Source organism: Myotis davidii, unplaced genomic scaffold, assembly GCF_000327345.1.
Source record: "Myotis davidii unplaced genomic scaffold, ASM32734v1 scaffold268, whole genome shotgun sequence".
Taxonomy (NCBI): Eukaryota; Metazoa; Chordata; class Mammalia; order Chiroptera; family Vespertilionidae; genus Myotis; species Myotis davidii.
Genome location: NW_006383015.1, coordinates 2,032,711 through 2,047,870, shown reverse-complemented (window position 1 = coordinate 2,047,870; position 15,160 = coordinate 2,032,711).

The following is a 15,160-nucleotide window of genomic DNA, read 5'->3' as shown; positions in this document are numbered from 1 at the left end:
TGATTTCCTCCATTTCATTCATTTGTGACATGTTTCTTTGTCTCTGCATTTTTGGCTGACTGTGAGCACCTGCTGTGTCTATAGTGGAAGAACTGCTGTGCTGGAGACACCCTTATGGGGTAGGACTTACTTCAGTGGGGTTTTGGTGCTCACTGAGTCTGCTTCTTGAGTGTGTCCCTTATGGATGTGAGGAGTGGAAATCTGGTATCTGACCAGGAGTACACTAGCTCCTGGATCTCCAAGTCAACCACTGTGTGAGTCCATACAGCAGGAGCTACAGCAATATCAGCAGATTTCTCCTCTCTTGTTTGGAGTTTGGAAGTTTTGGCGCTCTCTGATCCAGCTGCAGTTTGTTAGGCTGCAAAAGTGCAGGTGATCGCTTTGTGCTGCTGTGCACCTCTTGGGTGGGGATGTAAATTGAGTGCGGAGGGGTCTCAGAGAATCACCAGGGTGGAGCAAACAGCAATGGCTGTCATCAGCCGTCTCCGTAGACTCCGTGTCTCTGCGTCCCCGAGTCCTGCGCCCCCACAGCAACAATGATCCCTGTGAGCAGCTCTGCGAGAAAGTCATCCTTGCTTTCCTCCCCGCTGCAAGACAGTCCAGTTTCTCCCCGTAGGAGTCTGGGACCCCAGAGTCTTGCCATAAATGAGTTCAATGCGTTCAAGGGCTTGTATACCCTTCCGATTGAAAAAAACCGCGCACCCAGGTGCAGCCGCCTTGCGTGTATGCCTCCGTACCTCTGTTCTTGGCACCTCTGCACCTCCTACTCGGTCTCAATGAGTTTTTTTCTTTCCTTCTAGTTGTAGAACTTCCACTCAGTCAGCTTTCCCATGGTTCTGGATGATAGCTGTTTTGTCTTATAGTTATATTTTTAATGTTGTTGTGGAGGGCAGCATGTACAGGTTTGTACCTTATGCCACCATCTTGGTTCCTCCTCATCTCCCTTAATCAACTCTTGATGTGATTCTAGAGTTATCAGCCTCTTTCCTTGGTCTCTAGACCCCAGGAAATTTCCCCAACAATTGGCAAGCCAGCCAGGAGACCAGAGAAATGGGAGAGGGAAAAGGGGTTTCTGTGGGGCAAATCCCGAGTTAACCATCGACCTCTATGTGGGAAGGGATGGTCCATCTGTTAGATGCTTGTGGCCCACTGTGTGAGCATTTGTTTGCTGAGTACTGTCTTGTCCATTAGGTGAGGAAGAGTGCGAATGGTCACTCCAGTGGGCTGGCCACTTTTATGGGTAGTTTGGTTTGCCAATGACATCCCTTTGATGGCTGATATGAAGGTTGGGAAACTAGGAGGGAAACCCCAAACAGAAAATGATGCTTATGAACCTCCCTCTTGGCTACTGACCTAGCCAAGAAGGTTGAAGAATAAGATACCAAAATATAAACTTTATCTTGCTGCTTTATAAAATTGGGAGGAAAAAAATTACAGAGGCACAGGATATGGGCAATAGTCACGAAGCCAGAATGGGATGCAAACCTTGGAACCAACAGGACAAAGACAAAGAGAATGAAGACATAGAGGTTGTGGAAGACCTGTCCTTGCCTTGGGATGAACATTATGATTCCCGGCCATTAATGCAGACCAAAGCTAAGGCACAAAAAAATGCAGGTGGGCCAACGGGGATGGGAGTAGTCAGGTGAACAAGGGGAGTCAGTTGTCAGAAGAAAGCTTATATGGAACCCAGGGAGGGACAAGCTGCATGTGTACTAGTGGGTGAAAACTTTGTTTTTAATATGTGACCCCTCCCCCCCCCCAAAAAAAAACCACACACACAATAAAAAAAACCCCACTCTGTGGACCTTGATGGTTTCTGGGGAAAGGTGGGGGAAACTCTCAGACCAGGAGCCTTCTTAGAGGGAAAGATCCAGATCCAGATCTCAACTCCTTCTCCCTATGAGCTACTGAAAACTGTGGGTAGAAGTGAGCGTGGAGCTGGCTGCACATTTCCAGACAGACTCTGTGTAGTTTGGAGGTTTGGTTGCTGATATCTGAGTTGTGTAGGCATGACTGGTAGATGGAGTTAGCAAATGGATGTACCTCTTCAGCTGCATGTAGCCATTGGGGCTGCAGATGAGCCTTATTGGTATGATGATGGGCTAATAGTGCTGTCCAGGCCCTCACCGACATGAGACTAGCTGTGAGGGTGAACAGTGAGGTCTCTCCATTTACCTACTGAAAAAGCACATTGAGAGCCTAAAAGTACAACAGGCCTTTTGTTGTTCTAAAAGGATAAAATCGGATGTGTTAGATAAATAAAAACATGGTTCATGTTCTGAGTAATATGGAACGGGTCCTGTGTCTGGGATTTGTGGGCAGATGTATCTGGCTTTAGTCAGTCAGCACACTTTTGGAGAAGTCACTCAATGAACTGATCATTCTCCAGTACATTTAACAAACTCCTTAAGTACTACAGTTGGCAGGATTAGGAGAAATCAACATTCAGGTTTCAATTTAGGCACATTATTTTGTGGCTGAGAATTGTATGTGTGGGGTGTGTATTTGATTTTGGTTAATTTTATTTTTGTAACCTAAAACAAAATTTCACAGGTATACTGAGATTTCCTTAATATATAAAAAGTGCTTTGTTGCCCTGGCCTGAGTCGCTCAGTAGTGAGAGTGTAAGCCTGCTCACCGTAGGGTCACAGGTTCAATCTCTGGTCAAGGGCATGTGTCTCAGTTGCAGGTTCCATCCCTGGCCCCAGCTGAGGAGCATGTGGGAGGCAACCAATTGATGTGTCTCTCTCACACTGCTTCTCTCTCTCTCAAACTCTCTCTCCCTCTCTTCTTCTCTCCCTCCTTTCCACTCTCTCTAAAAATCAGTGGGAAAAATATACTCAGATGAGGATTAACAAAATAATAAAAAGTGCTTGGTTCCACTTTAGAAAACTATTAGGCAGAACTTACTAAAGGTATATATACCCATATTAAAATATATGTGTACATTCAATAATCCAGCAATCTCACCTCTAGGTATACACTTCATAGAAATGAAAATATATGAAGCAGAGTTAATGTACAAGAATATTCGTGGCAGCAAAGCAAGTTTTCATAAATGGCAGAATATTCTATACACACAATGGAATATTATACAACAAAAAAGCACAACCCACTGTTACACGGTACAAATAAATGTCATAAACAGAAACTTGAGTAAAGAAGCCAGACACTGCCACTTCCCCGCAAAGAAGTCAGACCACAAAAGAGTAGATTTTGTATGAATTTCAAAAATGGGCAAAATCAAGCTGTGCTGACAGAATTTCTAAAAGTGGTTACATTTGTCCTGGCTGCCATGGCTCAGTGAATGAGCGTTGACCTATGAACCAGGAGGTCTTAGATTCCCTGTCAGGGCACATGCCCAGGTTGGGGGAATCAATCCCCAGTGGACTGATTGATGATTCTCTCTCATCATTGACGTTTCTGTCTCTCTCCCTCTCCCTTTCTCTCTGAAATCAATAAAAGTATGTATTTTTTTTAAAGTGGTTACATTTGAGGGGTCAATGACTGAAAAGGGGCATTCAGGGGCTGCTGTGGCCCTGGGAGTACTCCATTTCTTGATCCAGATGGTGGTCACTTTTTAAAATGTCTTTGATATATGTACTTATGACTTGTGCACATCTATTTTTACTTCTAAAAAATTTAAGAAGGGGTTTGTCTAGTAACAGACATTTTATTTATGATGTTATTTATAGTCTTATGAAGGTGAGTTTAATTTTTCTTATAGCATAGTATCTTTTGCACAGAAATTGCTATTTTTATTTTAAATACATATATGTACCATTAATATTTTCTGAATTTTATGACACTCTATAATAGTTAATCCTGTGATAAACGATAATGAATTTTAAGAGAAGGACTAAGATAACAAATTATATCAAAGTTTACTATAGAGCAGGAAAATTTCTATTAGCTTATAGCACCAATTGATTGGAACAAATTATACTTTAACATTTATGTGCTTGCTTGCATATGAGTATTCTCTAGCTCATTTAAACATGGTTTGCCTTTGTTACCATCTGTATTCTCTGCATCTCTTTATATTGTATGTCACTGCTTGATATCCTCCCTTTTTATAAAAAGAATTTAAGATTACGTTCTCCCTTTATGTATATATATTCATCCATAAAATACATGTGTGGATATTTTCCATCTTTTTGTCTAGAATCATTGATGCCTTCCCAGAAAGATGTGTGTGTGTGTAATGATAAAAGAGAAATTGTAGAGTCAGATGTTGAAAGGAACTGAGGACAATGGTTCATATCCCTGTTTTCAGACAGAAGACTTTACCCTCTGAAAAATTGAATGTAAAACATTCCATTAAGAATGTGTTAGAGACAATCTATACTAATAAAAGGGTAATGTGCTAATTAGACCAGATGGACAGGACATCTTCTGGTCGTCTGGTCCTCCTTCTGGACAAAGCCACAGTGGTGGGGGCTGAGGCAGAGCCAGTTAGGGGCAGTCAGACAGGCAGGCAAAGGGATTAGGGGCGATCAGGTAGGCAGGCAAGTGGTTAGGAGACAGCGGTCCTGGATTGTGAGAGGGATGTCTGACTGCTGGTTTAGGCCCTATCCCTCTGGGCAGTTTGACATCCCCCGAGGGGTCCTGGATTGAAGAGGATGCAGGCTGGGCTGAGGGACCGCCCCCTCCACGCACAAATTTCATGCACCGGGCCTCTAGTAAAATTATAAGACCAGGTAGAGCAAACTTGATAACAAGCCCTAGTGTTCTTTTGTCCTTTGGCTCCATAGAATCACAGACCATTAGTGCCAGTTGGGACAGAGTACAGACACCCCAAAATTCATGGAAATGGTCCCTCAGTCTCCTAGGTGCTGGTGCTGGTGCTCCAATGCCCCAGAGGCATAGGAGGGGCCACCTGAACCCAAACCTCTTGGCAGAGATACATTTGAAGATGAACTGACTGCGCCAACTTTGCAGAGGGGCCTTTCCTTGCTGGGGATGGAAGCCCTTTAAGAAGAAAGCTGTGATGTCTTGGATTTCTAGCCATTGCGCTTCTCTTAAAAATGTTTAAACTTTGCTTCAGTCCCAAGGCGTCTGGTCTAAGAACACAGCTTTCCAATCTTATCTATTTTTCAATGTAGGATAAACATGTTGGGTTTAGTTAAATTATGAATGCTGATAATATTCATTTGGTACAATTTATATTCTTCTGTTATCTTTTTATTTTTGACAGTTTAGGCTGGGGCATAAAGCATAATTATGTTCTTGGCATCCTCCCTCAGAAGTTTTAAATCAGTTCATGAGGCTTTCAGCGCCACTCCTGTCATTTATCCATCAGCATCCAGTCCATTTAATCCCGGCCTCTCAGCCCAGCAGCCCTAGCCCCTGTTGTGAGTGATTGGCCTGCTCCAGTGCTCCCAGCTTCTCCTGTCACATCGCATTTGCATAAAAGAGGACAGATAACCAAATTTGAGCACACAAATGAAAATGCTAAGCGCTAAACCTGTCACAGTTGTTGTTCAACTAATTGTGAAAAATTTGATTTGCTCGCCTTTCACTGTTTGTCATGTGGACCCCCTTCTCAATGTGCCATGGCTTCTGCCTCTGTGTGGGGAGCTTTTAAACTCCTGAGCGCAAGCAGCCCACCCTAGGGATTACTTACCTCTCCGACCAGCTTTTAATGTTGGCTCATCTTCTTGACTAAATTAGGCCACCATGGCAAACAAACACATAATTAAAAACCCAGGAAAGACAACTGCAGTTGCACTTCTTAAATCGATTTTTACAATGCTGGTGTAAGCCTCTGTGTGCGCTTCCATTTGGTAATCGTATGGCTTTATATAACCTTTTTGGTAGGAGAAAATTAAAGATGGGCATAGTAGCAAGCTTTATGTTATTTTATTATATTTTTTTAAAAATATATTTTATTGATTTTTTACAGAGAGGAAGGGAGAAGGATAGAGAGTTAGAAACATTGATGAGAGAGAAACATCGATCAGCTGCCTCCTGCACGCCCCCTACTGGGGATGTGGCCACAACCAAGGTACATGCCCTTGACCGGAATCGAACCTGGGACCTTTCAGTCTGCAGGCCGACGCTCTATCCCCTGAGCCAAACCAGTTAGGGCGCTTTATGTTATTTTAAAACTTATGTGTTGCTTTGCTTCTTACTTTCTGTTCCTCAAATAATAAAAACTGTATAATGGGTCTTAAAAAGCACATTTCTATTTCCTAATACTTTACCCGACATACCAGTATACATTTTTAATCAAGTTTTCAAAAAGAATCCATTTGAAATAGTATTAGAAACAATGGATAAAATTTCTCTGCTTATAATACTGAACCTCATGAGCTCTGTTTAACTGGTATTTAATATGGGTGTTTTGAAAATTTGTATGTGTACGATGTACAACCTGGTTCAGTATTTGTTATGAAGAGGCTTTAACTCTTCTTTATTTTTACAGGGAGTAGGTTGGTAATTTCTTGATGCCCATTTAAACAATGCATATGGTGTGCTTATAAAGTAAAAAGAAAACACCACCTTGTTTTCCGGGAGATGGACAAGAAAATCTCTCTCTTGTTTATAACAATGCCTCTGCTTGCTTTACTGCATTAATTTGTCCCTAATAGTTGAGGTATGTAATGTTTAAACAACAAGGATGGTGGCAACTAAAGTTGAAACCTTTGCCAAAGCCGGTTTGGCTCAGTGGATAGAGCGTCGGCCTGCAGACTGAAAGGTCCCAGGTTCGATTCTGGTCAAGGGCATGTACCTGGGTTGCGGGCACATCCCCAGTAGGGGGCGTGCAGGAGGCAGCTGATCGATGTTTCTTCCTCATCGATGTTACTAGCTCTCTATCTCTCTCTCTTCCTCTCTGTAAAAACTCAATAAAATATATTAAAAAAAATAAAGTTGAAACCTTTGCCAAAGCCGGTTTGGCGCAGTGGATAGAGCGTCGGCCTGCAGACTGAAAGGTCCCAGGGTCGATTCTGGTCAAGGGCATGTTCCTGGGTTGCGGGCACATCCCCAGTAGGGGGCGTGCAGGAGGCAGCTGATCGATGTTTCTTCCTCATCGATGTTACTAGCTCTCTATCTCTCTCTCTTCCTCTCTGTAAAAAATCAATAAAATATATTAAAAAAAATAAAGTTGAAACCTTTAAGGTTGAATACAGCTTACATTACCTTAGAGATTTAGAGGGTTATACTCTTGAAATTGGGTTGAAATGAAACGTGACATTACAGTAACAGTTTGTGGTTTACAAAAGTTGGATGTAACGTCATTCATTGCAGTATTCTTTGGGGATTTAATTTTAGTAGATCATATGAAATGGATTAATTGAAGAAATAGTTGAATTTATATAATTTTATATAGTAATATTCTAAAGAAACAATCTCTTTCTCTTTGTCACAGATTGCTAAAATGCTGACAGATTAAATCTAACTTGAAAAATTGGGTGCACACTAATCTCTTTACAATGTTTAATAACATTTTAGTTCAAAGCAGTTAGATTGGGATGTGAAGTGTTCATTACCTTAAAAGTATAATATATTTAAGAGTTGAACTTTTTTTTGACAGATAGAGGAATAATTTTCTTCCTATTATATTTTGTTTATATTTTACTATTTTTGTGTCATTATAATTTCTAATTTTGTGGATGAAAGTCTCTATGCGCCTGTATGTATAAATTTCAAATAGACATGGCTAGTTACATATGAACAATATTAATTATGAGATATTTTAATGTCTCTAAACTGAAAATCTGGAAAGAACCACAAAAAATAATTTAACACTCCAGAAAGAATTGAATGAAGCCATTATCAGAGAAATGTTTTATTACAACAATTAGTACAGGGCCTAGATAGAGTAGGAACAAAATAAATTAATGTCTAATCTGATCTACTGGCTACTTTCAAGGAGTGCTAATTGCTCTGCAGTAATACTCTTTATCCATATAAACTATTTCATTTTTGCAATGGCTTAATTATGGATCATATAATTATGGAGCCACCACTAACACTGGTCAATAATTTGGGCTTTAGGGCCAGACTACATTGGTTGGAATCCTGTCTCATGCTCTCAGGAGCTGTGTGATCTTGGGTGTAACTCATTGTTAACCTCAGATTTCTCTTCTATGTAATGGAGATGATGATACACCTTCCTCATAGGGTAGTTATTAGGATAAATGAATTAATACCTGTGATGCTTTTAGATCAGAATATAGTGAGTGCTCTAAAATAATAACTATTATAGTGCATACAAGATTAATGCTTTACTTTGGCCTTTGACCTGTTTTTGTATGCGAAGGAAACGCTGAGCTGAAGCCAGCCCAGCGACCTATTTTTAATGCTTTTGTAAGGTCTCTAAGTAATCACTTAACATTTTAATGGGTTTATATGGTCTTCCATAGTTTACCCATTATTTCCCCAACTATTGAATATTTGTATTATTTATTTATTTTTTAAAATATGTTTTTATTGATTTCAGAGAGAGGAAAGGAGAGGGAGAAAGTTAGAAACATCAATGATGACTGCTTCCTGCATGCTCCCTCCTGGGGATCAGGCTGCAACCCAGGCATGTTCCCTGTCCGGGAATTAAACCAGGAACCTCTTGGTTCATGAGTTGATGCTCAACCACTGAGCAACACCAGCAGGGTGGATATTCATATTTTTATAGTAGTTTTTCAGAGAGAGGAAAGGAGAGGGAGAAAGTTAGAAACATCAATGATGACTGCTTCCTGCATGCTCCCTCCTGGGGATCAGGCTGCAACCCAGGCATGTTCCCTGTCCGGGAATTAAACCAGGAACCTCTTGGTTCATGAGTTGATGCGCAACCACTGAGCAACACCGGCAGCGTGGATATTCATATTTTTATAGTAGTGTTTTTCTTTTATAAATAAACACAGCTATCCGTATCTCTGGTCACCCAGCCTCCTCTTCCCGGTGCCCCTGCTTTTGTATTATTTCAAGTTTCCAGAGGTGAGATTCCTGTTTCATGTGGTATAAAGATTTTATGGGTATTGAACTGCATTCCAAAATTGTCATCCAAAAAGTCTGAACCCCTTCACAATGTCAATTGCAAGCTCTGCCCTCAGCAGTGTTGGTCCTGCTCACATCTCCTGCCTTTGAGTGTCCCTCACCTCAAGGTCACAGCCCAGGTCAAGTCTATTCCTAACTATTGCGATAGTCTTTTCTTGCAATCCTTGGCCTGGTGCCCCTTCTTCATTTCACATTAGAATAATTCTTCCTAACCCTTGTTTATCTTCTGGCACTTAGAGTTATTCTTCTGTGGCTACTTCTTTTTGAATAAAGTTAAAAATAAACTATTGAACCAATTGTCATCTATTTAGCCTGCTATTTCTATTTCATTCTGTTAGTAGACTGTGCAGCCTAGTTCCACGAATGTACTAGTAGGCTTTAAGTCAGACAGATCCTGGTTTGAATCCTGATGCTAACCTCAGGTAAATCTTATGAACTTTTAATTTCTCACTTAGGATCAAAAACACATTACCAACCTCATGTGATATGGTTTCTGTGATATCAGGCCTGTGAAATCTCGGCTAGCATTATTAGGCATTCAATAAGTATGGACTCTTTCAATCACTACTATATTCCTACTCTTGCTATTTTCTCAAAATAATTCCTGCAAACATTTTTCCTCTCCCATTTCCAAATTATTATAAACACTGAAATTTGGTTTTCATCTTCTCTGGCGAATTTTGATATTCTTTTTCTTTGAAGTCATTTTTACTCATTTTTCCATATTGGACCTACCTGCTTCATGCTACTTCTTTAATTTGAAATTTGAAGAGCTCTCAAATGTATGCTTTAATTTTTTTTCTTTTTTAACAGTCTTTAGTGAAAGTTGTATATAGATTTCTTTATTCCTGCATCTTCTCAATTGTTTCTTTCTTGTATTTGCCCTTTCCCTTTGCTACTTGGAGAGATTTGCTTTACGCTCAAGGATCTTTTTGCAGTCTTTGTCCGGCTTTATTCTAATGATTTATAGTCACACCCTGAGAAGTAATTCAACTGATTGGTTAATTCTATACATGAAGGGATGGAAAACAGATATCACAGATAAGGTGAAAAATCTTTGCTTATTCAGGTCACTTGATATATTTAGCACCTCTGATGTGCATAAAACACCAGAATCTGTTATGAGGATTCAGAGATGAATGAACATGATACCTTAAGGAACTCATAATCTAGAAATTATGTGACATCAAAAAATAATAATAAAATTTAATATTTCTGAGCATGAAAAATGTGCCTGTATACTAAAAACAATTGAATTGAATACTGAAAATACGTAACAGGCATTTCACCTACATTTCTTATTTTATCTTCAAATTAATCTTATGTAATAATTTTCTATCTTATAAAATATGAGGCTTAGAGAGATCAGGTAACTTACCTGAGGACACACAGTAGGTGGTGGAGCTGGGATTCAAATATGATTTTGTTGGACACTAAGACTATGCCTTTCTTTTCTTTATTAGTATTTCTAAAGGGGCATTAGGTTTATACTGGTGGTACATCAGAGGTTTTAATGTGGTACGTAAATATACACCTTCTTTAGAGAGGTATCGTTTTTGCAGTCTACTTACTAGAAGTGATACTGATTTTCTACTTACAATAGTGACAATATGGTTTTATTTATTTATTTTTTATTGATTTTAGAGAGAGGAAGGGAGGGGAGAGACAGAAACACCAATGATGAGAGAGAATCAGTGATTGGCTGCCTCTTACACGTCCCCTACTGGGGATGGAACCATGATCTCCTGGTTCATGGGTCGACACTCAACTACTTTACCACACCTGCCAGGCTGCAGTTTTATTTTTAAACTAGAAGTTTTAGGTGGATAAAATTAAATTGGTTTAAATAAATATAGTATTTAGATATGTAAAAAATTATGAAGATAGCACGAGTGCTTAAATGTGGAAAACATTGCTCTAGGCCACACTGGACTGTGGCTGTCGGAGGGCTAAGGGCAAGGAGAGGCTATGCTGCTGTAACAAGCTCCCTGAATTCAGGAGCTTAAGAAAAATGTTTTATTTATTTATTTATGGCTCACACTGTATATCCAACATGACTGGAGGGAACAGTGGTGCGGGTGGAAGTGTCTCTGTTCCATGTAGTCACTCAGGAACCCAGGCTGTCAGGGGTCCCACTATTTTATGTCACTCAGTGGGAGGCTGGAGGATTAAGCAGAGACCAGATCCATGAAAGGTTAAAGAGTTTGGACCTTATTCTGAGGGCAGGAGGGATTAGTGCTTCTAATGCCTTTCGTTCTGTTCATTGCAAGTGCAGTATAAAGGCCTAAAGAAGACAATACAATGGGTTGCCTGGGGATCTATCACTAAGCTTTTTGAGATTCAAACCTAATATATGAAAATCCAGGCTTATACTGCAAATAAACATGGGGATCGTTTAAATGGAAACAGGGTCTTTTACTTAAATAAAGGATTAATTGCAGGGAGCTCTTTAAGAGTAAGTATCCTCCAGTATGGGCTATGTAAAATGATTATTTAATTCTGTGTAAACCCAATTTTTTAGAAGCTCTTCTGGGATGTGAAGTTTCACCTGGTTCACAATGAAGGTAACAAGTGTAACTATTTAAAATGTGAAGATTGCTTCCATTAATATAAAAAGCAACATGGAATATTTTCCCCATGGAATGCAATGAAAGCAAGTGTAATTTAGATTCTAAGCATCTCAACAGACAGAATTTTGCGAGGCAGGGATATTTCTTCAGTGATTATTTGGGCTCCCAAACTAGTAGTGTGTTTCTGTCACAGCCCTTGCGGGCTCTCATGGCTGTCTTCTTCACCGGCTCCTTGAGGGCAGGAGCTGTCCATTTGTCTTTCCAGCACCTGACACAGGTCCCGGCTCCAAGTAGGTGCTCAATAAATATTTGCTGAGTGACTAAATAAACACCTTCTTTCATTTATCAAATCAAGTTCTAATGCAGAAGGCTTTCCCAGTCAGTCACACCTCTGCCAACCATGACTCTCTTTTTAATCCATCAGTCCTTACCTTGCTTCAGAGCGTGCTCTTGTTGGAGATAACAGCTCAATCTTTAAGTAATCCAAGATAAATAAGAAATACACTTCAAGAGAGCCAGTGCTTTCTTAAAACTGTTGATTCCTGTGACTGAGTGAGAAAAATGAGTGCATCTGCGTAGTTAAGAAATAAATTCTAGGCACCTTAGTGTAGTTGTGTAATGTTGAAACATTAAGGCCAATTTATCAGCCATTTCACTCTCGTTAAGTGCTAATCAAGCTTATGTTTCCCCTCCAAGCTAAGTAATAGAGGAGAACTCTGATTGCAGGGGAACACTAAAACCAACTATTATGCGGCCTTGACATGCTTGTGACTTTAATTTCTGCGAAGAGAATATGCTTATTGTGCTTAACTGTCACTTTCACAAAGGCCATGCATCTCAGGCGGGACAGTCAAGTCACTGAGACATGATTGCAAAAAATTGAGTTCTTGCTTTGTCACTTCCCACTTTGCAAGCATTTACTTCCCTCTTTTAGGCAAATTTCTAATCCGTCTCACGTTCGGTGAAGCGGATTCCAAATTCCGTACCACTTGTGCCTTCGAGAGCTCTAGTGCTCAGATGATCTCCTTTCGCTCTCTCAAGCCGAAGCATCATTTGTTATCCTCGAAATTCATGTGACAGGCCAGAACCGTGGCCACGTATGCAAGTGCTGCCGAGAGCGCACAACTGACAAAGAGCAGAGGTAGAAAGCAGATGCGCTCAAGGCTCAGATTAGCACTTGAGCTCAGTAATAAAGGACCTGCCAGTAATGAAACCACCTCGGAATAATGAAATGATTGTACACAGGACTGAGGGAGGCCCGCCATCCGAATGCCGAAGGAAAGAAAGGAGGGCTTAAAGGATGAAGCATTGACCTGCCAGATGTTTTCTTTTGCTATTTGTGAAACATGACGTTGTTCAGAGGCCTTAAACCTGCATCTCTGTTTAGAGGAAATACAATGCGGGGCTCACCAGATAGTTGTACTTTCTTTATGTCTTAGAGCTTCTATGTCTGGGGACCAAAAATTTTGGAGTCGTTAATCAGAGAGGCAATATGTGTGTAAACGGGAACACATTTCCTAGCGGTGGGGCACACACATCATTGTAGTTTCAGTTCAGAAGGCAACACTTACAGCTATTTAGACGGAGGAGAGTGAATAGGGATGAAGAGACCAATTAACCAATTTTTCTTGGCCTTTTCTCACACATAGACACATTCTGTACAACACCCCAGTTTTGATGTATTATTTTAATTAATCCCAGTCTTTTGATTCCTGCGGAAAGAAGGTTAGCAAATGTAACAATGCTCGGGAGTTTCTTTATCGTAAAAGACACATAATTTCAAGCATTTAATAAGGTAGATTTATTCTGGGTAGTTTAGCTTGCACATTCACTCAAACAGCCCTCCCCAAAGACAACATTAAAAATGTGATTAGTTAGCTGCCATCAATAACACAAAATAGGAAAATGCTCTCTGAAGGGACAGCTTTGTGGAGGGCACTGCACAGTGTGTAGTAAAAATATATGGCCTAATAAGTTTACATTTGCAGGCTCATTTGTTAAAACTCTTGAATTTCTAATTTGTGTCGGAAAGATAAATGGATGGAGCCACAGTAAAGTGTGAGATTAATACTGATGGATGGGGATTCAGTTTTTTGCTAGCCTCTTACTTCCTCACAACCCAGTAGGCAGTTTATAGGAAAACCAAATGTAAATAAAAAGAAAAATGTTACTGACTCTGGTTGAGACCACTTTACCAGTTGTTTTGTTCCTTTCAACCCTACAGTTAAGGAAATTTCTGTATAATTTAATTATTATATTTCAATAAAGGCCTACAATTTATAATTTGATGTTTCTAAGATTGGCCCTAGAAGATCTACTATGTGAGGAGCAGTTAGGGATAATCTTTCTCATTGCATTGCACAAAGTATTTCCTCAGTCAGATTGTCCCTAAAAGAATTTCTAGGTACAACATGGGAATAAGATGCGGGTTCTGAGGAAAAGCAGAAAAATAGTGGGCCTCTTCCCAGTTGAAGATTTAGTAAAACAAAAGGTGACTAGTAACAAAGGAAATTGGTAGCAGAAGATAAATTCAATGCCTCTTTTTGCCATCTTAACCTCCCTCCCCCAGGGCACATCACTCGAAGCCCTACACAGCTCCTGGCATGGAATTTCCTAAAGCCTCAGGAATTCCCCGCCTCTCTGTCACTGATGGCCATCAGATCAGAAATGGCAGCGACGGTTGATGGCAGACAGAAAGATAATTAATGCCCAAAACATGCAGTTTGTCAAAAGTCACTCTAAAATCATGAACGAGTGCCCAACACATTTGTAACTCTCGCTGTTTTGACTTAAGCTAGACATATTTCTACTTAAGAAACATGCTTTAAATTTTGTGCCAATATATCAGAAGGTCTACTTGGAGGGGTGGAAATCAGCAAGTTAAATTTCCCTCCCCTCCTCTTCTTTCTCTCCCTCCTTCCCTCCTCAGTGTCTTACCCTCTCTCTACCAGGGAGTCACATCTCTGAAAGCAGTCTCCATGCTCCCCGAGGTTCTTACTGCATCCACTAGTCCAGCCGTGGGCAAACTACGGCCTGCGGGCCAGATCTGGCCCGTTTGAAATGAATAAAACTAAAAAAAAAAGACTGTACCCTTTTATGTAATGATGTTTACTTTGAATTTGTATTAGTTCACACAGACACTCCATCCATGCTTTTGTTCCGGCCCTCCGGTCCACTTTAAGAACCCATTGTGGCCCTTGAGTCAAAAAGTTTGCCCACCACTGCTCTATCAACTGAGTCAAACCAGCTAGGGCTAAATCTTGTATTTTAAACTAAGGTACACACACATGGCCAAGTAGTTCCTGTAGATGCCATCTGATGAAGGAGGATGCCTTCTAACACTAAAGATAACCTTCAAAATAAAGTTTCCAATTGGTTGGGGACATCAACCCTTATCTCCCATCTACAGATTTTATTGGTCCCTACAGTTATATCTATTATTTTATCCACATTTTAGTTAATCATCTGTCTTGCTCTTCCTAATCACTGTTGCATTTATGTCTCTAATGTATATGAAACTTTGGGTGTTTTTAACTCCTAGACTAAAGACAATTGAGCAGAAACAAATTATATGCTACTTCAAACTATTC